The following is a 23,857-nucleotide window of genomic DNA, read 5'->3' on the forward strand; positions in this document are numbered from 1 at the left end:
GGGTGGAAATGCTTGGGGTCTCGCGCTGACACTCCTGTGTGTTCTCATTCAGCACAAAGGTTGTGTGTCAGGGGGGGTCGGTAGGAGTTGGGCAGATAGACACTCTTAATTGGTCCCTGAAGACCTCAGCAGAATGTTGTGCCTGTCGGTGTGTGTGTGTTTGTGGGGGGGGGTAGGGGGGGGGGGGGGGAGAAGGAGTGTCTAGAGGTCAACATTTCACAGGGGGAAGGAGGCCTTCAGGTAAACCTATTGTACTCTCTCTGTCTCCACCTTGACACTGCGCTGGAGGTCAGGGTGTGCAGAGTGGTGAAACTAGTGGATATGTTCTCAACAGAAGACTGCTAATCTGGAGACAGTCAGGACATGATTAATGTGTCCAGCCTATAGGTCTGTGTGTGTGAGTGAGTGAGTGAGTGAGTGAGTGAGTGAGTGAGTGAGTGAGTGAGTGAGTGAGTGAGTGAGTGAGTGAGTGAGTGAGTGAGTGAGTGAGTGAGTGAGTGAGTGAGTGAGTGAGTGAGTAGCCCCCAGGCCCAGTGTTCAGCATGTGGAATCACCAGGTCATAAAGGCTGATCTATTTTTTTTCAGATCAGCTCTGAAAAAGATCTGATGTGAAAAGATCTGATGTGCTTTGTCAAAAGACCAATTAGTGGAAAAAATATCAGAATTGGGCTGCCTGTGTAAACGCAGCTAAAGTGCTATTGGTCTATGATGGAGTCCCATCCCATGTGATAGCATGGAAGCTAGTCAAATTTTAAGGGCCTGTTTTCTGGTCACAGATTAAGACTAGTGCTGGAATAAGAAGCACTTTCAATCAATTTTAGTTTAGGACTAGCCTTAATCTGTGTCCGGTAACCTGGCCCGAACTAATTTCACTTTAGTGAGGCCACTACAGAACAATTTTGGGAAGGACATAAAAATGATGTCCTTGTATTGCTGAATCTTCCAGACTAATGCCAAAAATGCATTGAATTAATAAAAATGTCTGAACTGCAAATTGTGGTGATTTTTTGTCTATTTGAGTATGAATTCATTATCAAAAACCCTCTTTCAGTCGTAGATAGAGAATCCCACTGTGCCAGTCACACAGACTTGCCTCAACCAACAAAACCGACACAAAGACAAAACTCACTATCTTTTATTGTGTGTGTGTTTCAGATGAAAGCCCAGAATGTGTGTGTTTAAGATCTTTTAATCTCCCTGCAGTCAGATCTCTTTGGTCAGTGTGTAGGGACGTGCTGTATCCCCGTGGTCCGAGGATGGGTCTGTTTACATAGTCCCAGTCAGTCCCTGTCAGCCTCTGCACCGAGACCACATTATATACCTTCTAAAGCCCTGGCATTATTTACCTTCCTCTTCTTAAAGGAAGACCCACGTCTCTGAGATAAAGGGCCTCATCTCAGCTCTCGCCCGGCCAGTTTGACATGAGGCTGGAGAGGGGAGAGGCAGGGACTACTGTTGCTCTGTATTGTCAGAGCAAACATTCCTGAGCACCAGACAACAGTGATATTGGGGATACACAACACACACACATTATGACAATACATACTCAGATGGATTTGTGCACACATACACACACATAAGCATGCAAGCACGCACACACACACACACACAAGCACGCACACACACACACACTCAAAGGGTGTACACAAACGCACACACACAAAGGGTGTACACACACACACACACACATTGACACATACACTTTATTTACCCTTGCTTGGAGGGGCGAAGGGGCCATGTACCCGTGCTGGACAATAGGGAAAAAGCTGTTAGCCAGCTACTGTCAACCGCAACAGGCAGTGGAGCAGCCTCCCCCAAGACACTGCCCCAATATTTGAGGAAGCTCCGGGATGCCCTGGTCTAAGAAAGGGCGTGTGGAGGCCGGTGAGGGGGCAGATGGCGAGAGGGCAGGAGTTGGACCTTTAAGAGGGAGATGACAGCCAGGCAGGTGAGCAAACAGGCCCAAGACAGAGGGAGAGAGAGAAGGAGGGAGGATGAGAGAGAGAAAGATCATGTTAGGATTATAGGGAGAGATAGAGTTAGAAAGAAAGGTGCCACAGCGGTCCAGATGGAATGTGATCCAGCATTTCCACACACACTTGTTCTCACAAGCGTACAGGACAGTTCAGCACGGGTCCGTGAGAGACATTACCTTATTGTCTCCTGAAAACGCTCTAATCCAACATGGGATCAGATCTGTTATTTATTTGTCTGTAGGATTGCAGAATTCCGGTAACTTTCCCAAAATTCCCAGGTTGTCCAGAAATTCCTGTTGGAAGATTACCGGAATCAGAAGGGAATAGAAAGGAAATCTGGGATTCTCTAAAGAGGTTTTCACAAAAACGTGGGAATTTTGAAAAATAGGATTGCAAAAATATTGGCATTTTTGCAACCCTATTTGTATTTGATCAATTGATTGACAGTGACGGGTCTGTCTGAGAACTGTCTGTGTGTATGTGGATAAACCCTTTCTTGAGCTCTGTGTTTATGTGGATAAACCCTTTCTTGCTGCTTCTGTCTGCTCGACCAAGTAAGACGGATATTCCAGTTCAATGCTCTAGGCAGGCTGATAAAAATAACATTCAACATTATTCACAGTAGTGACATGGATTTGTCAAACACACAACATACATTAATAATGTACTAACATATAAAAACAGATTCTTCAAGAAAACTGAGGGGAATAAATCAAGGATTCTAGATTCTTAACGAGAAAATATGCACAGAAGTCATTCATAAATTTACTGTAACCAAGGGAAAGAAATTCTAAATGCAGAAAGGTGATATTCACAAATTCACAGAAACCGGGGGAAAGAAGTCGAGGAAAGCTGATTCTCAAGACATCTCTGATATGTCCTTGTCTGGGTCTTCTTATGCATGACAGCTCCTGGCAAAAACACATAACACACCAGTCCATTTAGAAATGCAAAGCCAATATAGAGTATAAGGTCAATCTAAATCAGCTCAGCATTTCCTAAAAGGACACAAAAAGACTGTTTGGCATTGATCACTTTACCAGCCGAGCTGTCACCTCTACGTGGCTCTAGCCCATGTCAAGGCTGCCATGTTACAGAAGCTGGTCAGGAAACCCTCCGGCTAGCTAGGAGTCTGTATTCCCTCCCACTGTCTGTGTATTCCCTCCCACTGTCTGTGTATTCCCTCCCACTGTCTGTGTATTCCCTCCCACTGTCTGTGTATTCACTCTGAGTCCCCCTGTTTGCCTAAGGTTTTAGAGCCTGCTTAGACACCATTCTGGCCAGTCAAGTAATGTCGTCAGACCCTTTTTGCTTTGGCCACAAAATGCTACTTAGACAGTGAAAGCGAGCCCTCAGTGTTGGCCCCCTGTCAAAGCAACTCCTACCGCGAGGGATCAGCCTCCCTCCCTTCCACCACTGTGGACACAGATACACTTTCATCCTGGCAATCCAGACTGGACTTGGCAACCTAACCTACCGCCACCTCTAGACCTGGCAACACAGCCCCACCAGAGCTGTATACCTAAAGGATGAGCTAGCGGAGCCCAGATCTCACCTGCTGGCCCTCGGGTTGCCATGAATGGCGGTCATAATCCTATTACATTTACATTACATTTTAGTCATTTAGCAGACGCTCTTATCCAGAGCGACTTACAGTTAGTGAGTGCATACATTTTTTCATACTGGCCCCCCGTGGGAATCTAACCCACAACCCTGCCGTTGCAAGCGCCATGCTCTACCAACTGAGCTACAGGAGGCCCCAATGCAGTGATCACACTGCTATGACTCTATAGGTAATATACCCTAACTGCACTTGAATAGGAAGAGACCCCATATTAAAAAAACACGTACTTTAATCACTCCAGGAATAATTTTCATCTCTTCCTAATCGACTTCCCACGAGACGCCAGATATAACCCCCTTGAGGGGTGCCCTGTTCCGAAGAGACACACACACGACACTTCAAACTTATCAAATCGGTTAAGACACACCGCACGTTCCTTCTGATCCGCAGAAGCACAAAACATCTAAACAAGGCCGCCTCTCGTGATTCTCACAGCCTTCACTTTACCCGGCGCTCTCGCCACCAGTTTGGATAACTCAAATGGTTTCTTCAAGATTGGTACTCTGCTCAGCTGCTCCACATTAACAAACCGTACTCCTACTAGATACGAAGGTTCATTCTCATCACTATACACTACTTTGCTCCGTTTTCCATTCTTTTGAACAATACTCCTTGATCCTATCCATGCAAACCCACTACCAAGGCCCGGCCCAACCCACATTTTCTCCTCTCACTTTAAGAAACAGTTTGTGTGGTGATGTATTTTTCAATGTTAACTCCTGTCATGTGCTGACCTCCTGCCCCCTCCTCCTCCTCTTCCACCACCACCTCCTCCTCCTCCACTTCCACCACCTCCTCCACCTGCTCCTCCTCCCCCACCACCTCTTCCTCTTCCACCACCTCCTCTTCCACCACAACCTCGTCCTCCCCCTCCTCTATCCTTGCTGTTTCATTGTGTTTGTTTCTATATTACTGTTTACCCTCTATCTCGGTAGACGGTGGGTGTCTTATTCATTTCATTCTAACAGTATGTGTTTGCGTGGCTACTGAGTGAACCAGACCTGAATCTTGTGTTGGACGATCCTGAGTGAGTGGGAAACAGCGGTCTGGGGAGGGATGAAGGTAGAAATATAGATCAGACATTAGGAATCCATTAAACGGACCGATTTCCTCTACAAAGCGTTAATGAATGAATGGCCCCTGCATAAGAGACGGTGACGCCATTTTATGGATATCTTCCCTTTCTTTTCTTCCGGCCCACAGGAAAGAGAAAACATCTGGTGGAGCTACAACCTCCGTTATACACACACACCACCTACCTCAGCATTCACACGTGTTCACCGTTATACACACACACCACCTACCTCAGCATTCACACGTGTTCACTGCTTTTACAATACAGCCTTCAACTCTATGCACTTACCGTCATTTATAGCTCACCCTGAATCTGAGGACAGGGGTGAGAGGATGCGAGATGTGTGTGACCAGTGTATGCGTGTATTTGAGCAGTGCGTGTGTGTGAGCAGCGTGTGTATGTGAGCAGTGTGTGTGCGTGTGTGAGCAGTGTGTGCGTGTGTGTGTGTGTGAGCAGTGTGTGTGTTTGTGTTGTGGGTCGCTGACCTCTGTGACTTGGTGAAATCCCCATGGGCCCAATTCAGCGTTGGAATGGACCCCACAGCCTGGGACATAATGAATAGCCAATTGTGGCATCTTTTCTCCCCTGCACAGAAAGCACACTGGGCCCTGGGGACAGTCAAGGGTTTGTTGCTGAAAATGGAGAATGAAACCTGTTGCTTTCTCTACAGCCCTCTGATAAGATACAGACAGTGTCAGTTTACCTGGAAGGGTGCAAACAAATTACATACAGTGCATTCGGAAAGTATTCAGACCCCTTGACGTTTGCCACATTTTGTTAAGTTACAGAGTTATTCTAAAATGGATTAAATCCTACTTTTTTTCATCAATCTACACACAATACCCCATAATGACAATCTCTCTGTACCTTGCTCCATTCATCTTTCCCTTGATCCTGACCAGTTCCCAGTCCATGCCGCTGAAAAAAATCCCCACAGCATGATGATCCCGCCACCATGCTTCACCATAGGGATGGTGCCAGGTTTCCTCCAGACGTGACGCTTGGCATTCAGGCCAAAGATTTCAATCTCGGTTTCATCAGACCAAAGAATCTTGTTTCTCATGGTCTGAGAGTCCTTTAGGTGCCTTTTGGCAAACTCCAAGCGGGCTGTCATGTGCCTTTTACTGAGGAGTGGCTTCCGTCTGGCCACTCTACCATAAAGGCCTGATTGGTGGAGTGCTGCAGAGATGGTTGTTCTTCTGGAAGGTTCTCCCATCTCCCAAGGTCCCCCAAGAACACAGTGGCCTCCATCATTCTTAAATGGAAGAAGTTTGGAACCACCCAGACTTCCTAGAGCTGGCCACCTGGCCAAATTGAGCAATCGGGGGAGAAGGGCCTTGGTCAGGGAGGTGACCAAGAACCCGATGGTCACTCTGACAGTGCTCTAGAGTTCCTCTGTGGAGATGGGAGAACCTTCCAGAAGGACAACCATCTCTGCAGCACACAACCAAGACAACGCAGGAGTGGTTTCGGGACAAGTCTCAATAATAATATAATAATATAATAATAATATGCCATTTAGCAGACGCTTTTATCCAAAGCGACTTACAGTCATGCGTGCATACATTTTTGTGTATGGGTGGTCCCGGGGATCGAACCCACTACCTTGGCGTTACAAGCGCCGTGCTCTACCAGCTGAGCTACAGAGGACCACAATGTCCTTGAGTGGTCCAACCAGAGCCCGGACTTGAACCCAATTGAACATCTCTGGAGAGCCCTGAAAATAGCTGTGCAGCAACGCTCCCCATCCAACCTGATAGAGCTTGAGAGGATCTGCAGAGAAGAATGGGAGACTCCCCAAATACAGATATGCCAAGCTTGTAGCGTCATACCCAAGAAGACTCAATGCTCTAATCGCTGCCAAAGGTGTTTCAACAAAGTACTGAGTAAAGGGTATGAATACTTATGTAAATGTGATATTTCTGTTTTTTATTTTTAATAAACTAGCAATATTTTCAAAAAAATTGTTTTTGCTTTGTCATTATGGCATATTGTGTGTAGATTGATGAGGGAAAAAAACAAGGGGGTCTGAATACTTTCCGAAGGTACTGTACACATGTATATATATATATATATATATATATATATATAAAGGACAAGACAGACCAACACGAACATTGGCCATGCACAGCCACTGGGTATTAATAAACGGTGGTGATTTACCATGTAGCATCGTCGGAAGACGAACACAAAATGACGGCTGATGTTCTGTGGTCAGAGGCTATAGAACGGCCACCGAGGCTATAGAACGGCCACCGAGGCTATAGAACGGCCACCGAGGCTATAGAACGGCCACCGAGGCTATAGAACGGCCACCGAGGCTATAGAACGGCCACCGTTTTGTCTTTTACACTTCTACAATACTGTGGTAACAAAAGGTAGACAGACGTAGTCGATATAACATGGAAACAACTTCTTGGAAAATTACATTTTTATTAACGTCAATTTTATTTTCAAATGTTTAATAAATAAAGCACATCTGATGGGGTACACCCTGCAAACACTACATTCTATAACATAAAAAGAGAACTATAGGTACTGAACCAACCGATGGATATCCTGTTCCAAGCGCATCGCACTCTGATATTTCTCCCATAAGCAATAACAGATCCATGATTTGTATTTGCTTTACATGTACACAATGTACGGTATTAACCCATATACACATATGAAGGACTGGGGTTAAGTATGCCACTCACCCCTTCATTCCATATTATCAGGAGACACGCATTAGAGCTGGGAACAAAGAGTAGGGGGGAAATAGGAGAGAGAGAAGATGGAGAGAAGGCTTGAGAGAACAGCAAGAGAGAGCAGAGAGAAAAAGGTCCCTCAGGAGAGGCCAGGAGAGGCCAGGAGAGACCAGGAGAGACCAGTAAGTCAGACAGTATGACCTGCCCAGAGGCAGGAGAGCATGGAGAAGAAGAAGAAGTGAAAGGAGGAGAGTGAACGTACCAGGCCCAGGCCTGTGCAGCTGTGTCACCACTTATGAATATAACGAGGGCACTAGCATCTTTTCCCCCAACGTGATTGGACAATGTGGTTCCATCCACTGCAGGTTGAACTAGATTCTAGTCCAACACTGGATCTTCACCCAGAACCAAGATAGTAGAGGCTGTTTCGTCCAACAGTGAAATGAAATGCCATCATATAAACCCTTGTGATGATGAGGTGCACACACACAGTAGGACACAGAGAGAGGTACATAGTGGGGTCTTGCACGCTGCCTATCAATAGCAGACATTACTCTGCTTCCCTGAAATAAGAAACCCAATCTATATTATATTATCTTAGTTCCAACTAGTGTGGAATAGATGATCCACTGTTAATAGATTCTAGTTTTAGGAGGGTGACTGTTGTGCCAGTGTGGGTTAATAAGTTAGACCTGTACCTATAGGGTTAGTGATGCAGTGTAGAGTTGGGTTAGAGCTAGTCGCTGTGATAACTGAAGTGCCTTCGCATTAAGAAGTCTTAAGAGGGACTAACAACAGGCAGGAGAATGGTCCCACTGGCTGAACCCTTTCTTTGTGGCTGAACCCTTTCTTTGTGGCTGAACCCTTTCTTTGTGGCTGAACCCTTTCTTTCTGGCTGAACCCTTTCTTTCTGGCTGAACCCTTTCTTTGTGGCTGAACCCTTTCTTTCTGGCTGAATGGTTCTTGGTTCTGGCTGAATGGTTCTTTCCTTTACAGCTAGTCAATCTACAGAGAGGAGGGTGGATGCCAGCGGCACAGAGAGAGATGCATAAGTCCCAATTCCCATCACCCTTCCATGCACACACCAACACCTGTCTGTAACGGACTCACACTGACTGACCCCATCAGACATTCTGGCTTGCATCCCAAATGGCATCCTACTCCCTGTATAGTGCACTACTTTCGACCAGTGCAATTTGGGACACAACTTCTGACAGGTGCTCAAGCCGATTAAACACATTCCCAAACAAAGGAAAGGAAGTTGGCAGCGAGAGAGAAAACCTTTACAACCTCCTCATTTATTAGAAACGAGGGAGCAATGAGAGAGAGAGAGAGAGAGAGAGAGAGAGAGAGACGACATGAGGTGGATCGGTCACGAGGTGTGTAACTTCAATCTTGTCCCCCCCCTTCGTCTTCCGTGCCGATAAAGCGAAAAGCCGAGCAAAAAGGCAGGAGACAGTTGTTGGATTCCTGTGTGAGGACGACACGTCTGGTGAACACACTGTGGGCCTTTAAAACATGGGGCCCACTCTGAGCTGAGGAAGGACTATCTGCTCAGCCACACTGTTAACCTGACCCGACTCAGTGTTAAGGGCTCCGTCCGACAAACTCCACTGGGTGTTCAGTCATTCACAGAGGGGGGAATTAGTTTCCTTTGATCAGTGCATTGCTTCTGTGATCCGCAGGTTTGCTTCCAATGGTTTCTGCCAAGGAGAAAGGGTGAGATGGGTTACTCTATATTTCCTGATTCAGAAAAGTATTCAACATAACACTCCTTACAGGTGGAACACTATGAACATGTGCCGAGCTCCAATATTTGAATATAAGCAAAGCAGCAAAGATATCATAAAATGTATTTTTATGTGTATTCAAATCAAATTCGAATCAGATCAAATTGTATTTGTCAGATGCGCCAAATACAACAGGTGTAGACAGTGAAATGCTTACACATATATTGATATTAGAGACATTTCTGTACAACACTGCTCACTAATAGTCTATGTACTGTAGCATGTGTAGCATGTGAGACGATTGACAGGCAGATACCTGGTGCTCTACTTCTCCTTGTGTAGAGCTTCTATGAAGGCTTCAAGTTTCTCCTGAATCTCACGGACCTTCTCTGCAGAGGAGGAAAGACAGAGGATGGGTTAGTTGAGTCTTTACAAAACAAAAACAGTAGATATGGAGAGCATCCAAGATGCTAATCAGGCCTATTCTATTCTACTGTGTTTCTAACTGCGAGACCCAAGAAGACTTGAGATGTTTCTCAGACCCTAAGTCCTCCTGTTGTGACCGTGGCCTCCCAACTACCAGTAACACCAGTACCAGACAAATACACCATAAATATCCTGTGGTATACATTCACAGTATGAGTGTGAAACCAATGGCCTGACATTGTGTATGTATTCACTAACAGAATAACAGACGTGTCACAGGCCATTGTTCTGCACCTTGTTTCAGCCAAACAGCAGACGGTCCCCACTGACAGCCCTCAAACCTAAAAAACAACCACTTCAGTGAAATATTCTGAAGAAGAGGGGAGTCGTGGACCATTTCCAGTTACCTCACACACACCACATCAAAAACATGACATGGTATGTCCCTCCAGGCACACGTCTAGCTAATGGATGGGAGATACCATAACATTATTCCACATGAAAGGGAAAATACATTGACAAAAAGTTGTCACCACGTCCCGCCGTTGGGGTCCTTTTGTCCGAGATGGTCTTTTGAGGAGAAATCCGTCCGCACAACATGTACTGTCACACGATGGGCTGCAGTTACAGAGAGACTTTAATCGCTGAATAAACAACGGCAAGAGTAAGTCTATTAGCCAACGAGTGAAAAAGAGGCCTATAGCGGACTAGCAGTGCCAGCTGCACTCATCCTTGGCCCCATCTCTCTGTCTCACTCTATTCCAGTAGACTAATCCAACTGGAGCTGCCCCAAGCACAAACAAAACTCTGAGGCACTAACTGCAACTGACCTACTTTCAATACGCCTCACAAGATACTATCAGAAGAGTATCTTCAAATGCTTTTGACTAAAAAAAAATTAAGACACAAAGGTCTGAAAGCTTCAAAACCAGACGACTCCTTTATTTTTATGGGTCAATAAATCATAGCGGTTTAGAACTCAGAACAACAGCGTTTTAAAGGAGTAGTTCACTATTTTACAGCTTTTTGTTAGATGGTTCTTCACCCTGAAAGTAGTCTATGGGCCAAGAGAAACTGTAATGAATGGTTCAGTTTTCTTTAAACAGCCACTAGAAATGTCATCTAATCTTAACCACCACAAGCTAACAATCAATGGAAGTCAATGAGGCATGTAAAAAAATAAAAATAAAATAGTAAAAATCACCTGAAAAAAAAAACATGCTCACATGCCCCCATTACTTCCATTGATTGTTAGCTTGTGGTGGCTAAGGTTAGCTGAAGTTTGTAGTGGCTGTTTAAAGAAAACTGAACCATGGATTACAGTTTCTCCTGGCCCAAAGACTACTTTCAGGGTGAAGAACCATCTAACATCAAGTTGTAAAAAAGTGAACTACTCCTTTAAGTGTCCATTTCAGGTCAACACAAAAGGTGGGAGCTATATTTAGAGGGTAACCTTATCCTAAAGAGAGGGGCTCGTGCGAGACCCTTTGGCGGGGGGCACGGGTGCAGAGGTATCCCTTTCTGACGGATGAAAGTCACACGGCAGTCTTTAAGGATGCGCACACACACCTCCGAGTCCTGAAATATAACACTAAAAAGTCAGGAGAAATCACTATGACCAAGACACACACACCTAAGCCATGAAAAACAAAAGGCACATGGGGAGGCGCTAGGGGGAGATTACAACACCTAATGTAGGTATTAGGGCTGGGAAAGAGGGCACGAAGATCACGGCAGGTGTGACGGGCCTGAAACCTAACCCGGCTGTAGCCCCACTCTAGAACTCACTACCCAACCGCACGGCTCAAAGGAAGTTAAGGAACACACATACCGCAGAGGAGGAGGGAGAGACATCTCTGTCACATCATCAAAACAAGCCAGGGAAAACCCCTGGCTCAACTTCAAAGCTCAGCAGAGTCTAGATGTGGCACTATTAAGGGTCCTGTGTCCAGTTCATTTCTCTTATTTTACCAGGGTGTCATATTGAGACCAAGTCTGTTTCTCAAATCAGCCCCGCATACAAAACACACACATCAATACAAAACACAATAAAATACTAAATTACAAAACAAACACTATCTTCACTTAGAGGATTCCCCACTAATGTTATAAATTCCCTAAAGGGCAACAGGTATTCAAGTCTGAGCCTCCCCTGCAACACATTCCACATCTGTGGAGCATAACATCCAAAAGCTGCTCTCCCTAAAATCAGAAGCCACCATTGGAACCTCTAGCTCTATCCAATGTTGTGCTCTCATACTGTGTTCTATTGTTGTGACCTTGACCAGTGATGTCAGATACATCGCAAGTCTCTGCAGGAGCGCTTTGTAAATAAACCAAAAGAGAATGCTGCTCTCTTCTTACATACAGAGGCCCAACCCACTTTTTGATACAATACAAAATGGTGAGTTCTAAAATGATCACCAGTAATGAATATAAGGGCACAATGGAAAACAGCATCTTTAAGTGTGGAAGCTGCTGCTTGCTGTAGATTATATCTCCGTAATCTATAACAGACATAAAAGTGGCCTGGACAAAAGACAGACGTGCTCGATTTCAGTAAATCAATCCCATTTTGATCTTCAATGTCTTTACCAGCTCAGTAACATGCGTTTTAAACGCCAATTTATCATCTAGACAGATTCCAGGATATTTATAAGAGGGAACTCTTTCAATTTGTGTTCCGTTCAGGCTAGTAATTTCAATGTCACTTATGTCTAAGTTATGAGACTTAGAAAATAGTATGTCTTTTGTTTTGTTTGCATTAAGATCCAAGAATGACTTCTGCAGTGCTTGGAAATCACACTGCAAATGTGAAAATGCTTGGTTTACAGATGGTGCAACAGAGTACAATACTGTTTGATCAGCATAAACATTTATATAAAAAAATGTCACAGTATTTCCATTTTACAGTGCCTTTGCAAAGTATTCAGACCCCTTTACTTTTTACACATTGTTAGGTTACAAACTGATTAAATTGTTTTTTTTCCCTCATCAATCTACACACAATACCCCATAATCACAAAGCAAAAACAGGTTTTTAGAAATTGTTGCCAATTTATTTAATTTTTTTAAATACTGAAATATCACATTTACATAGTATTCAGACCCTTTACTCAGTACTTTGTTGAAGCACCTTCGGCAGTGATTAAAGCCTTGAGTCTTATTGGGTATGATGCCACAAGCTTGGCACACCTGTATTTGGGGAGTTTCTCCCATTCTTCTCTGCAGATCCTCTCAAGCTCTGTCAGGTTGGATGGGGAGTGTCGCTGCACAGCTTCAAGTCCGGGCTCTGGCTGGGCCACTTAAGGACATTCAGAGACTTGTCCCAAAGCCACTCCTGCGTTGTCTTGGCTGTGTGCTTAGGGTCAATGTCCTGTTGGAAGGTGAACCTTTGCCCCAGTCCGAGGTCCTGAGAGCTCTGGAGCAGGTTTTAATCAAGGATCTCTGTACTTTGCTCCGTTCATCTTTGCCTCGATCCTGACTAGTCTCCCAGTCCCTGAAAACATCCCCACAGCATGATGCTGCCACCACCATGCTTCACCGTAGGGATGGTGCAACGTTTCCTCCAGACATGACGCTTAGCATTCAGACCAAAGTTCAATCTTGGTTTCATCAGACCAGATAATCTTGTTTCTTATAGTCTGAGAGTCTTTAGGTGCCTTTTGGAAAACTCCAAGCGAGCTGTCATGTGCCTTAAACTGAGGAGTGGCTTCCATCTAGCCACTCTACCATAAAGGCCTGATTGGTGGAGTGCTACAGAGAAGGTTGTCCTTCTGGAAGGTTCTCCCATCTCCACAGAGGAACTCTAGAGCTCTGTCAGAGTGACCATCGGGTTCTTGGCACCTCCCTGACCAAGGCCCTTCTCCCCTGATTGCTCAGTTTGGCGGGCCGGCCAGCTCTAGGAAGAGTCTTGGTGGTTGCAAACTTCTTCCATTTAAGAATGATGGAGGCTACTGTGTTCTTGGGGACCTTCAATGTTGCAGACATTTTTCGGTACCCTTCCCCAGATCTGTGCCACGACACAATCCTGTCTCGGAGCTCTACGGACAATTTCTTCGACCTCATGGCTTGGTTTTTGTTGTAACATAACAAAATGTGGAGGAAGTCAAGCGGTCTGAATACTTTCTGAAGGCACTGTATATACAATGTAAACATTAGTGGCCCCAGAATTGAACCCTGGGGTACCCCTTTATGCACTTCAAGGAATTCAGATTTGACCCCCTCTGTGACAATAGCCTGAGTTCTATTACTGAGATAGTTCTGAAACCACATACAGGCATCAGCGCGCAGGACAACTCACTCAATAAAATAGAATGATCAACCGTGTCAAACGAACAAACGAGGCAGCACAATTCATTTAGGCATCTAAAGCATTGACAATATAATTTACAACTAACGTGGTTGCAGTAACAGTACTGTGCCCTGGTCTAAACCCCGATTGATGTACATTCAGAACACAATTCTCAGATAAAAAGGAATGAAGTTGTACCAAATTTACCAAAGATTGAAGAATCTTAGCTAGACAAGAAAGACATGGCATGATAATCATGAAGGACACTAGTGTCCCCAACCTAATAGAGTGGCAGCACGTAAGCAACCCTCCATACTTTAGGAATATTTCCTGATATCAATGTTTCATTTAAAATGTGGGTTATTGTGCCAGCGATGAGGGGCACTGTGCACTTATGCAGCCCTGGCTCCAGTTTGTCGGCCCCTGTGCACTTCTTTGTGTCTATAGATAGCAGGGCATCAAGGACCTATTTTTATGTAAATTGCAGAAAATAAAAATCCTCAACTAACATTTTCCAAATCATTCTGCAAATGTTCCCCATCAGCATTAAGCGCAATGTCATAGAGAGTAGGCCTAGAAGTTATTTCAAAAAATATAGTCAGCTGAAATAAAATTGTGATGAAATAGCTTGATGTGGACCACTTACTGCATCAGGTCAACCACGGAGGAGAGACGACACACGTTGAAAGAACATTAACTGAAGTACATTTTACAGTTCATAGCTGCAGGACATATCTCGCACCATTTAGATCAGAATTTGATAGGCAAAATGTTCCGCCATTCATTTAATGCAATTAAATGTATAATGCCGTTAAAATGAGGCCCCTGTCATCTTGTGAGGGAAAAGCAAGGCCATGCACAGGTTGTGAATGGTGGCTTTAAAAAAGCCAATATTCTGGTTAGTGATGGTGAGAAACAGATATTTATTTTTCCTCCGCCATCTGTTTGTCCCAACAAGACGACAAGGGAAAGAAAAGCCTAAAACATGCTGGCTTTTCTTTTCAGGAAGCGCAGAAATGCAACACACAAAGTGGACAGAGTCGCCGTTCATTGCCTGTTGCCTCGGGGGGATCAAAAAACTCAATTTAGGCGCATGTTTACCTAAGAGATGAGCCCCAAGACACTCAGCCGCCCTCCCCTTTATCTGGTCATGAATATTCCCATAACTCTCTGAAATCCCTTATTTCAGGTCCCTCTCTCGGCTGATCTCCACAGGAAATGATACATCTCTTTCACTCCCACTCTTCTAAGCCGTAATGCTGTAAGCCTTCGGCGAACGGAGCAGGAACAGCAGAAGGGACTGATGGAAAAGCCTTTAATTGACCTGTAACTAGACTGCGAAACAGTGTGGCCGCGGTCGAACAACCGCTCCATACAGATGGAAAGAGATTAGAGAGAGGTGAGAGAGGACAGAGGGTCGTACAGCACGCTGTGAGGGAGAGAGAGATCTTAATCTCTTTAATATGGGGGATGCCCCTCTCTGGAGTTTGATGTGAAAGGAGGAAGGCAGCCGTTACAAATGGGAGACTGTGTTAGAAATGGGAGACTGTGTTGGAAAGTGTCAACGGAAGGGTTTCGGTGGCCAACGTTCGGTGCCAAGACAAGCCCGTTAGTTATTTTTTTGCATGGTGCTCCAGTCCAGCATCAGCCAACTCTGAAAGGACAGAGTTCAGCGCCTGGTCAGGAGGAGGCTCCTGTCCCAAACTGTCATGATTCAACTTCTGTCACCGGCAAGGTTACAGTCGAGGCGGGATCCTTTGTACGTCTGCATGCGTGATCCTGTCCCAACTGAAAACCGATCTCTTAAAGTAAAAAACAGAAGAGGAGGCATGGCCATGTCACTAAGGATTTGTCTCTAAATCTGTATTGTAACGTGCTATAAAAACGCAGGGCAGCGGGAGGCGGATGCAGAAAGCAGGGATCTTGTGGGCAAAACGCCCGTCAGTGGCAAAGCCATGAATCACGGCTGGCTCTGGAGGGCTTATCTAGAAACCAGATGCCTGAGAGCAGAACCAACAAGTCGAGCCCTGGGACTGAACAGGTTGAAAACTGGGGTCACCACAGGGGCCAGATTAAACAAAAAAGCAGAGCGGGGAAAACAACACGTGAAAGCGTCAGGTGTTGTGTGTAGTCCCCTGGGTAGTTAAGCTAGGTGTTGTGTAGTCTCCTGGGTAGTTAAGCTAGGTGTTGTGTAGTCTCCTGGGTAGTTAAGCTAGGTGTTGTGTAGTCTCCTGGGTAGTTACACCGGGTGTTGTGTAGTCTCCTGGGTAGTTAAGCTAGGTGTTGTGTAGTCTCCTGGGCAGTTACACCGGGTGTTGTGTAGTCTCCTGGGTAGTTACGCCAGGTGTTGTGTAGTCTCCTGGGCAGTTACACCGGGTGTTGTGTAGTCCCCTGGGTAGTTAAGCTAGGTGTTGTGTAGTCTCCTGGGCAGTTACACCGGGTGTTGTGTAGTCTCCTGGGTAGTTAAGCTAGGTGTTGTGTAGTCTCCTGGGCAGTTACACCGGGTGTTGTGTAGTCTCCTGGGTAGTTACGCCAGGTGTTGTGTAGTCTCCTGGGTAGTTACACCGGGTGTTGTGTAGTCTACTGGGTAGTTACGCCAGGTGTTGTGTAGTCTCCTGGGTAGTTAAGCTAGGTGTTGTGTAGTCTCCTGGGTAGTTAAGCTAGGTGTTGTGTAGTCTCCTGGGTAGTTAAGCTAGGTGTTGTGTAGTCTCCTGGGTAGTTACACCGGGTGTTGTGTAGTCTCCTGGGTAGTTAAGCTAGGTGTTGTGTAGTCTCCTGGGCAGTTACGCCAGGTGTTGTGTAGTCTCCTGGGTAGTTACGCTAGGTGTTGTGTAGTCTACTGGGCAGTTACACCGGGTGTTGTGTAGTCTCCTGGGTAGTTACGCCAGGTGTTGTGTAGTCTCCTGGGTAGTTACGCTAGGTGTTGTGTAGTCTACTGGACAGTTACACCGGGTGTTGTGTAGTCTCCTGGGTAGTTACGCCAGGTGTTGTGTAGTCTCCTGGGCAGTTACACCGGGTGTTGTGTAGTCTCCTGGGTAGTTACGCCAGGTGTTGTGTAGTCTCCTGGGTAGTTACACCGGGTGTTGTGTAGTCTACTGGGTAGTTACGCCAGGTGTTGTGTAGTCTCCTGGGTAGTTAAGCTAGGTGTTGTGTAGTCTCCTGGGTAGTTAAGCTAGGTGTTGTGTAGTCTCCTGGGTAGTTAAGCTAGGTGTTGTGTAGTCTCCTGGGTAGTTACACCGGGTGTTGTGTAGTCTCCTGGGTAGTTAAGCTAGGTGTTGTGTAGTCTCCTGGGCAGTTACACCGGGTGTTGTGTAGTCTCCTGGGTAGTTACGCCAGGTGTTGTGTAGTCTCCTGGGCAGTTACACCGGGTGTTGTGTAGTCCCCTGGGTAGTTAAGCTAGGTGTTGTGTAGTCTCCTGGGCAGTTACACCGGGTGTTGTGTAGTCTCCTGGGTAGTTAAGCTAGGTGTTGTGTAGTCTCCTGGGCAGTTACACCGGGTGTTGTGTAGTCTCCTGGGTAGTTACGCCAGGTGTTGTGTAGTCTCCTGGGTAGTTACACCGGGTGTTGTGTAGTCTACTGGGTAGTTACGCCAGGTGTTGTGTAGTCTCCTGGGTAGTTACGCCAGGTGTTGTGTAGTCTCCTGGGTAGTTACGCCAGGTCTTGTGTAGTCTCCTGGGTAGTTACGCCAGGTGTTGTGTAGTCTCCTGGGTAGTTACGCCAGGTGTTGTCTAGTCTCCTGGGTAGTTACGCTAGGTGTTGTGTAGTCTACTGGGCAGTTACACCGGGTGTTGTGTAGTCTCCTGGGCAGTTACGCCGGGTGTTGTGTAGTCTACTGGGTAGTTCATTTAGGTGTTGTGTATTCTCCTGGGTAGTTACACCGGGTGTTGTGTAGTCTCCTGGGTAGTTACGCCAGGTGTTGTGTAGTCTCCTGGGTAGTTACGCCAGGTGTTGTGTAGTCTCCTGGGTAGTTACGCCAGGTGTTGTGTAGTCTCCTGGGTAGTTACACCGGGTGTTGTGTAGTCTCCTGGGTAGTTACGCCAGGTGTTGTGTAGTCTCCTGGGTAGTTACGCCAGGTGATGTGTAGTCTCCTGGGTAGTTACGCCAGGTGTTGTGTAGTCTCCTGGGTAGTTACGCCAGGTGTTGTGTAGTCTCCTGGGTAGTTACGCTAGGTGTTGTGTAGTCTACTGGGCAGTTACACCGGGTGTTGTGTAGTCTCCTGGGTAGTTACGCCAGGTGTTGTGTAGTCTCCTGGGTAGTTACGCTAGGTGTTGTGTAGTCTACTGGACAGTTACACCGGGTGTTGTGTAGTCTCCTGGGTAGTTACGCCAGGTGTTGTGTAGTCTCCTGGGCAGTTACACCGGGTGTTGTGTAGTCTACTGGGCAGTTACGCCAGGTGTTGTGTAGTCTCCTGGGTAGTTACACCGGGTGTTGTGTAGTCTACTGGGTAGTTACGCCAGGTGTTGTGTAGTCTCCTGGGTAGGATGTGTTGTGTAGTCTACTGGGCAGTTACACCGGGTGTTGTGTAGTCTACTGGGCAGTTACGCCAGTTGTTGTGTAGTCTCCTGGGTAGGATGTGTTGTGTCGTCTCCTGGAAAGGTGAGGATGTGTTTCGTAGTCTCCTGGGCAAGTTTTATTGACAGACATTGCTATGGCTTTGAAGGGTGACATGTAAAATTGGGTTACCAGGGAAAATCTGGAGATTTAATTTGCAAAGTGGATTTATCTTCACTAGTGCTGATGGGTTCAAGAGCTTTCATGCAGGAAAACAGCAGAATTATTAAACGCAGAGGAGTAGGCCTAATCAGAGAGAGACTTATGAAAAAAGGAGCCAATACAACCATAAAAATAAAAATAAATGATAAAGGATCAAATCAATTCTACTTCACTTACAAGCCCAGAGTAATGACGTCTTTATACAGTTAAAGCTGTGCAAGACACTCAAGTTGTAAATTCAGAAAATGTCTATGTAATTTGCGAGTTGTAAATCATGGTAAACCACAGAGAGCCAGAGATCCCCGGCTTCTAAAGCCAACCTTTTGCACTAAGATGGTGGTCTGCACTGCAGCTAAGTAGCCTGGCCAATCAATCTTATGGGGTAACGTCGGGCCTCGGGATGACAGAGTGTTTAAATTAAGTCACTGTCATAATCCCTCAGAGCCACAGGTGTGTAGACTATCCGCTGCTGAACTCTGGACGTGCACGCACACACACACACAGGCAGGCAAACCGACGTGCACGCACACACACACACACAGGCAGGCAAACCGACAGACAGACAGACACACATAGACAGACTGACCTGAATCACCTGCCATGTGAATTCCAAGGCAAAGCCTGATAGTGACACTCAAACCAGGGTCCCACTCTGGTAAAGCCCTACATGTCTCCGTCTCCATGATTTCTAATCACACACAAGGATGAATCTGGCGGTCCGGCTCGGGACATACCCTAAAGCCTGCATGTCAGTACATCCCATTAGGAACAGCGCTGATCCCAAACAACCTCAACAACCACAGAGATTGCACGGCCGATACAGACAAACACATCATACTCTGCACATCAGCCCCCCAGAAGAACACCCAACACTTGAACTCCCTCAGGTAAATACGGGTCTCCAGCTGATGCTGAGCCCACACACGTCCCATTGTGCAGGAGCAGCAAACACAGACTAAATTCCCTAATGCCACGCTAGAATTAAATGCCATTGCTAGCACATTCAAAACTCGATATCTGAAAACTGACATCACGTGCCTTTATCTACGTCAGCGGGCGATATCTAATACACAATTAGAAGACCTGCCAACTTTAACCATTCAGCAATAAACGTGGCAAATAATCTAAATGTTAGTTATACATCTACCATGGTAACCCACCTGCTGGGAAATGTCATCTGTTCAAAGGCTTAAAATGATCGGGGCAACAGAAGAGACAAAGAGAGAGCTCTTAAAACAGCCCTGCTCTATTTTTACCATGTGACGGAGGAAGTGTATGGTTTTCCTAATACCTCATCCAGGTCGTGTGCTCTTATCTGAGCGATGGAAAGCTAGCAGGAGCTAGTGTGTGAACAGTAACGGTGCTCTCTGAGACTGTGGATTGTGTCCCAAATGGCACCCTATTCCCTATATAACACATTGGGCTTGGGCGGTATCCAGATTGTCATACCTTCATACCGACCTTGTGCCATCCCGGGATATGTGTAATACCAGCACTGAACACAAGGGGCGGTATTTTCAAACCCCACTGACCCTGTTAGCAATGCTAACAAGTACATGTAAAGTCCCATAGAGAATGCTAACTAAATGCTATTTGCAGGACAGACACCCCAGCTCAGTAACTAAATAAATTATACTCACAGTTTGCTGCTCACACAAAACAAATAGACAGTAAGGCTCTTGATCCAATGGCCGGCAGGGATGTAGCTCAGTTGGTAGAGCATGGCGTTTGCAACACCAGGGTTGTGGGTTCGATTCCCACGGGGGGCCAGTATGAAAAAGTAAAAAAATAATGTATGCACTCACTAACTTTAAGTCGCTCTGGATAAGAGTGTCTGCTAAATGACTCAAATGTAAATGATTCTCTGCTGTTACCAAGTGAAGCTTGATTTTGGAAGAAGCTAACCACTTAGCTACATAGCTAACTAGATTAGCAAACCAAATGCATAACTGCAGAGCATCTAGCACATTTTTATACAGTAAACTTTTATACAGTTAATGGTTCTAAAATATCTAGCTGGCAAACACTTAGTTGTGAATTCCATACTGAAACTAGATCAACTGGCACATGCTGCACAACAGTGAGTGCCTCACAAGGCTCTGGTCTCTAGTCAGTGTGTTTGTAAACAAACGCCATGTGACTGGGGACTACCGGTAAGTTTCATAATGAAAAATGATGTGACAGGTGAAATGAAGAATGTGATCTGCTTTATCTCCCAACGTATTGCACAAGTTGCCTGCTGGTTTTTACTTAAAAAGTAGCTACAAATATTCACATTTATTAGAAAACGTCTAAGAAATAGTTTCAACGGTGTTGAAAAACCATCCCGTGGCTATTTCCAAATATGGAGACAGTGTCTGAGTGACAGGAGGATCTGCAGGAATGGGCCCCTGGGGACACCGCTGGGATGGAAACAGACTGATGGAAGCTTCGCTGAGCCGCTCCTCCGCCCCCGTCCACTTCCTCATTTCCCACCGGGGACGGGTCTCTCAGGAGCACCAGGAACGGTCTCAATACTCCTCAGAGGCTTCCTTTCCTCGTAACCTTCTCTTGATGACCACTGATAGGTGACAGGTAAGGTTGTGCCACAATAGCTTAAAACGGCTTCCTTTGCTCTTTACTTCATTATCATGTATGAATGAAAGGACTTGATTGGTTACTTTCAGCCTTATTGCTTTCACCTGTTGCCTTCAGTGATCTTGGAAAAGATGAGGAAAGGAGGCAAGTTGAGCATATTGAGACCAGGCCTGTGAAAGGCAGGGCCAACAGCCTAGCCCTTCTCCTTCTGGCTGGGTGTCTGACAGGGTGGACAGTCTCCCAGAACGTCCACCACCCCTCTCCCATCCACTCACTCAGGCCCAGCGAGGAGAGATTTACACCCACCCGGAGACTGCTGCTGCGGGGCTGTCAAACACATATGGTGGAGTAGGGAAGTGGGCATGGGGGAGGAAAGGAGAGAGGTGAGGGCAGGGGGTCGTGAGTGGGACTGGGAGCGGCTGGCTGGCCCGGGGTGTGGAGAGAGGAGGAGGAGGTATGGTGGGCCTCTGATCCAGCTGTTGGAAAGGCGGAAGCTGTTTCCTCCCCTGGCTGTCAGGGAAGGGTATAAACAGTCCTCTGTTGGATTGGGGGGGGGGGGGGGGGGGGCACATGTGCTTTTAACATCAGCCACGCTCCTCGTTGCTTCTCTATGTCAAACACAAACATGTATGCAGGTGTTGCGTGAGAGCTTGTGCATGTTGTGGTGTGTGTGCATGTTGGGGAGTGTGTGTGTGTGTGTGTATGTGTGTGTGGAGGGGGGGGGGGGTTAGGAGTGCCTGCACAGGCTTCTAGAGCCGTTTCTGCTGTGACCTGCTGCCCAGGGCAAACACAGTAAAACCTTGAGCAAACACACACACCTAAGACTCCTATACTCCTTCACTACAGCAGGAGGAAACAGAGGAGCACTTCTCACTCAGTCCCACTAATCACTCCAGAGGAAGAACTGCTCAAAGAAAAGGAGGGGGGAGAAAAGGGCGATGAAAGGGACGGAGGGAGAAGAAGTGAGATGGAGGACTGTGTGAGAGGGGAATGGCATTGCGGGGAGCAGGTACAGACTACCAAGAGTGCTATTGTGGTCTTTCCACAGCACACAATACCAGCACTAAGCTCACAGGAAGACCTCAAGAAGACCTGGGGTGAAAGGTGAAGAGGAAGTCTAGTCTGGTGTGAGTGTGTGCTGGTGGGCGCATGTGTCTGTGTACAGACGCCGTGCATAAAAAAGAACTCCTCCGCCTGCCTGTCTTCCCACAGCCTTCCTGCCTGCCTGTCTTCCCGCCTGCCTGTCTTCCCGCCTGCCTGTCTTCCCTCAATCCTTCCTGCCTGCCTGTCTTCCCTCACGCCTTCTTGCCTGCCTGCCTGTCTTCCTGCCTGCCAGCCTTCCTGTCTGCCTGTCTTCCTGTCTTCCTGCCTGCCTGTCTTCCCCCACGCCTTCCTGCCTGCCTGTCTTCCTGCCTGCCTGTCTTCCCTGAAGCCTTCCTGCCTGCCTGTCTTCCTGCCTGTCTGTCTTTCCTCAAGCCTTCCTGCCTGCCTGCCTGTCTTCCTGCCTGCCTGTCTTCCTGCCTGCCTGCCTGCCTTCCCATCTGCCTTCCTGCCTGCCTGTCTTGCCGTCTTCCTGCCTGCCTGTCTTCCCACCTGCCTTCCTGTCTTGCCGTCTTCCTGCCTGCCTGTCTTCCCACCAGCCTTCCTGCCTGCCCGTCTTGCCGTCTTCCCGTCTGCCTGTCTTCCTGCCTGCCTGTCTTGCCGTCTTCCTGTCTTCCAGCCTGCCTGTCTGTCTTCCAGCCTGCCTGTCTGTCTTGCCGTCTTCCCGTCTGCCTGTCTTCCTGCCTGCCTGTCTTCCTGCCTGCCTGTCTTCCTGCCTGCATGTCTGCCTTCCCGCCTGCCTGTCTTCCCGCCTGCCTATCTGCCTGTGTGTGTGAGTACTGTTATACACGCGCCCTCCATCAATGAGAGAGATATATAGATAGAGAGAGAGAGCGCTAAAGTTTCCCTTCCATCCATTAACTACCAGACTCCTGGGGCGGAGTCCTGACCTGGCCTAATACCTCTATGAGGGGCCGTCATCACGCCTCCTCAGAAGAAGAGAAGAGGAGCGTGTAACAACAGATCGGAGGGGATTTCAAGAGCCACCGTGTTCAGTTTTACACACACACACACGCACACAGCCTGGATAAACTGGTGGAATCTCCTGTTGAGTCTTGCAGGGGAGGGTAAAACAGCACACAGGTGTGGGAGAGAGGAGAGGCTTACGTCGGAGGTTAACCTAATTCCCCCCAGAAAAAAATAAAAATTAAATTAAATTAATTTTAAAAAATAACTACGTGTCCACTCCAACAATGAGAATGGTAAAAGACTGGAAAAATATTATTACAGACATTAACGTAACCAAACAAACATTGTAGATTAGAAATGATAGGAATTGAAGGTAAATGTACGACTGGTGATAAATGTAATGGGGAATTGATAGACTAACAATCAAACACAAACAAGTTATGAAACAATGAATGTGCACAAATTGGCTGGAGAGCGCGCATTCTGGAGAGAGAAGTGCATTGTGCAGCCACACTCCCCTCCTTCTTGGACTGTGCCATCCCCACGGTCACTGCAATGGATTAGTCTCGGCCTCCGCAATGGATTAGTTCACTGAGATGGGCGCGAATAAGACCGGTGTCTCGTGTGCCATAAAAATAAATAAATAAATATGTGCTACGCCTCGACAAAAAAAAAATCTTGGTCGACCAACAGCCTATTAACCAAACAATCGACCAGTCGACTAACTGGGGTCAGCCATAAA

At 46.6% G+C, this 23,857-nt stretch overlaps 1 pseudogene across 1 annotated transcript in view; it reads right to left on the reverse strand.

Annotated features, from left to right (window-relative positions):
- Nucleotides 1-7,089: 7,089 nt before the first annotated feature.
- Nucleotides 7,090-23,857, reverse strand: part of LOC311137318 (dynamin-like GTPase OPA1, mitochondrial) — a 67,053-nt pseudogene continuing 50,285 nt past the window's right edge. Inside the window, exons 29-30 of the transcript in view lie at nt 9,413-9,485; nt 7,090-9,069 (exon numbers count right to left, since the gene is read on the reverse strand). The product of the transcript in view is annotated as a dynamin-like GTPase OPA1, mitochondrial (transcript). The remainder of the gene's footprint in view (nt 9,070-9,412; nt 9,486-23,857) is intronic.

This window comes from Coregonus lavaretus, assembly GCF_964263955.1.
Source record: "Coregonus lavaretus genome assembly, chromosome: 11".
Lineage (NCBI taxonomy): Eukaryota > Metazoa > Chordata > Actinopteri > Salmoniformes > Salmonidae > Coregonus > Coregonus lavaretus.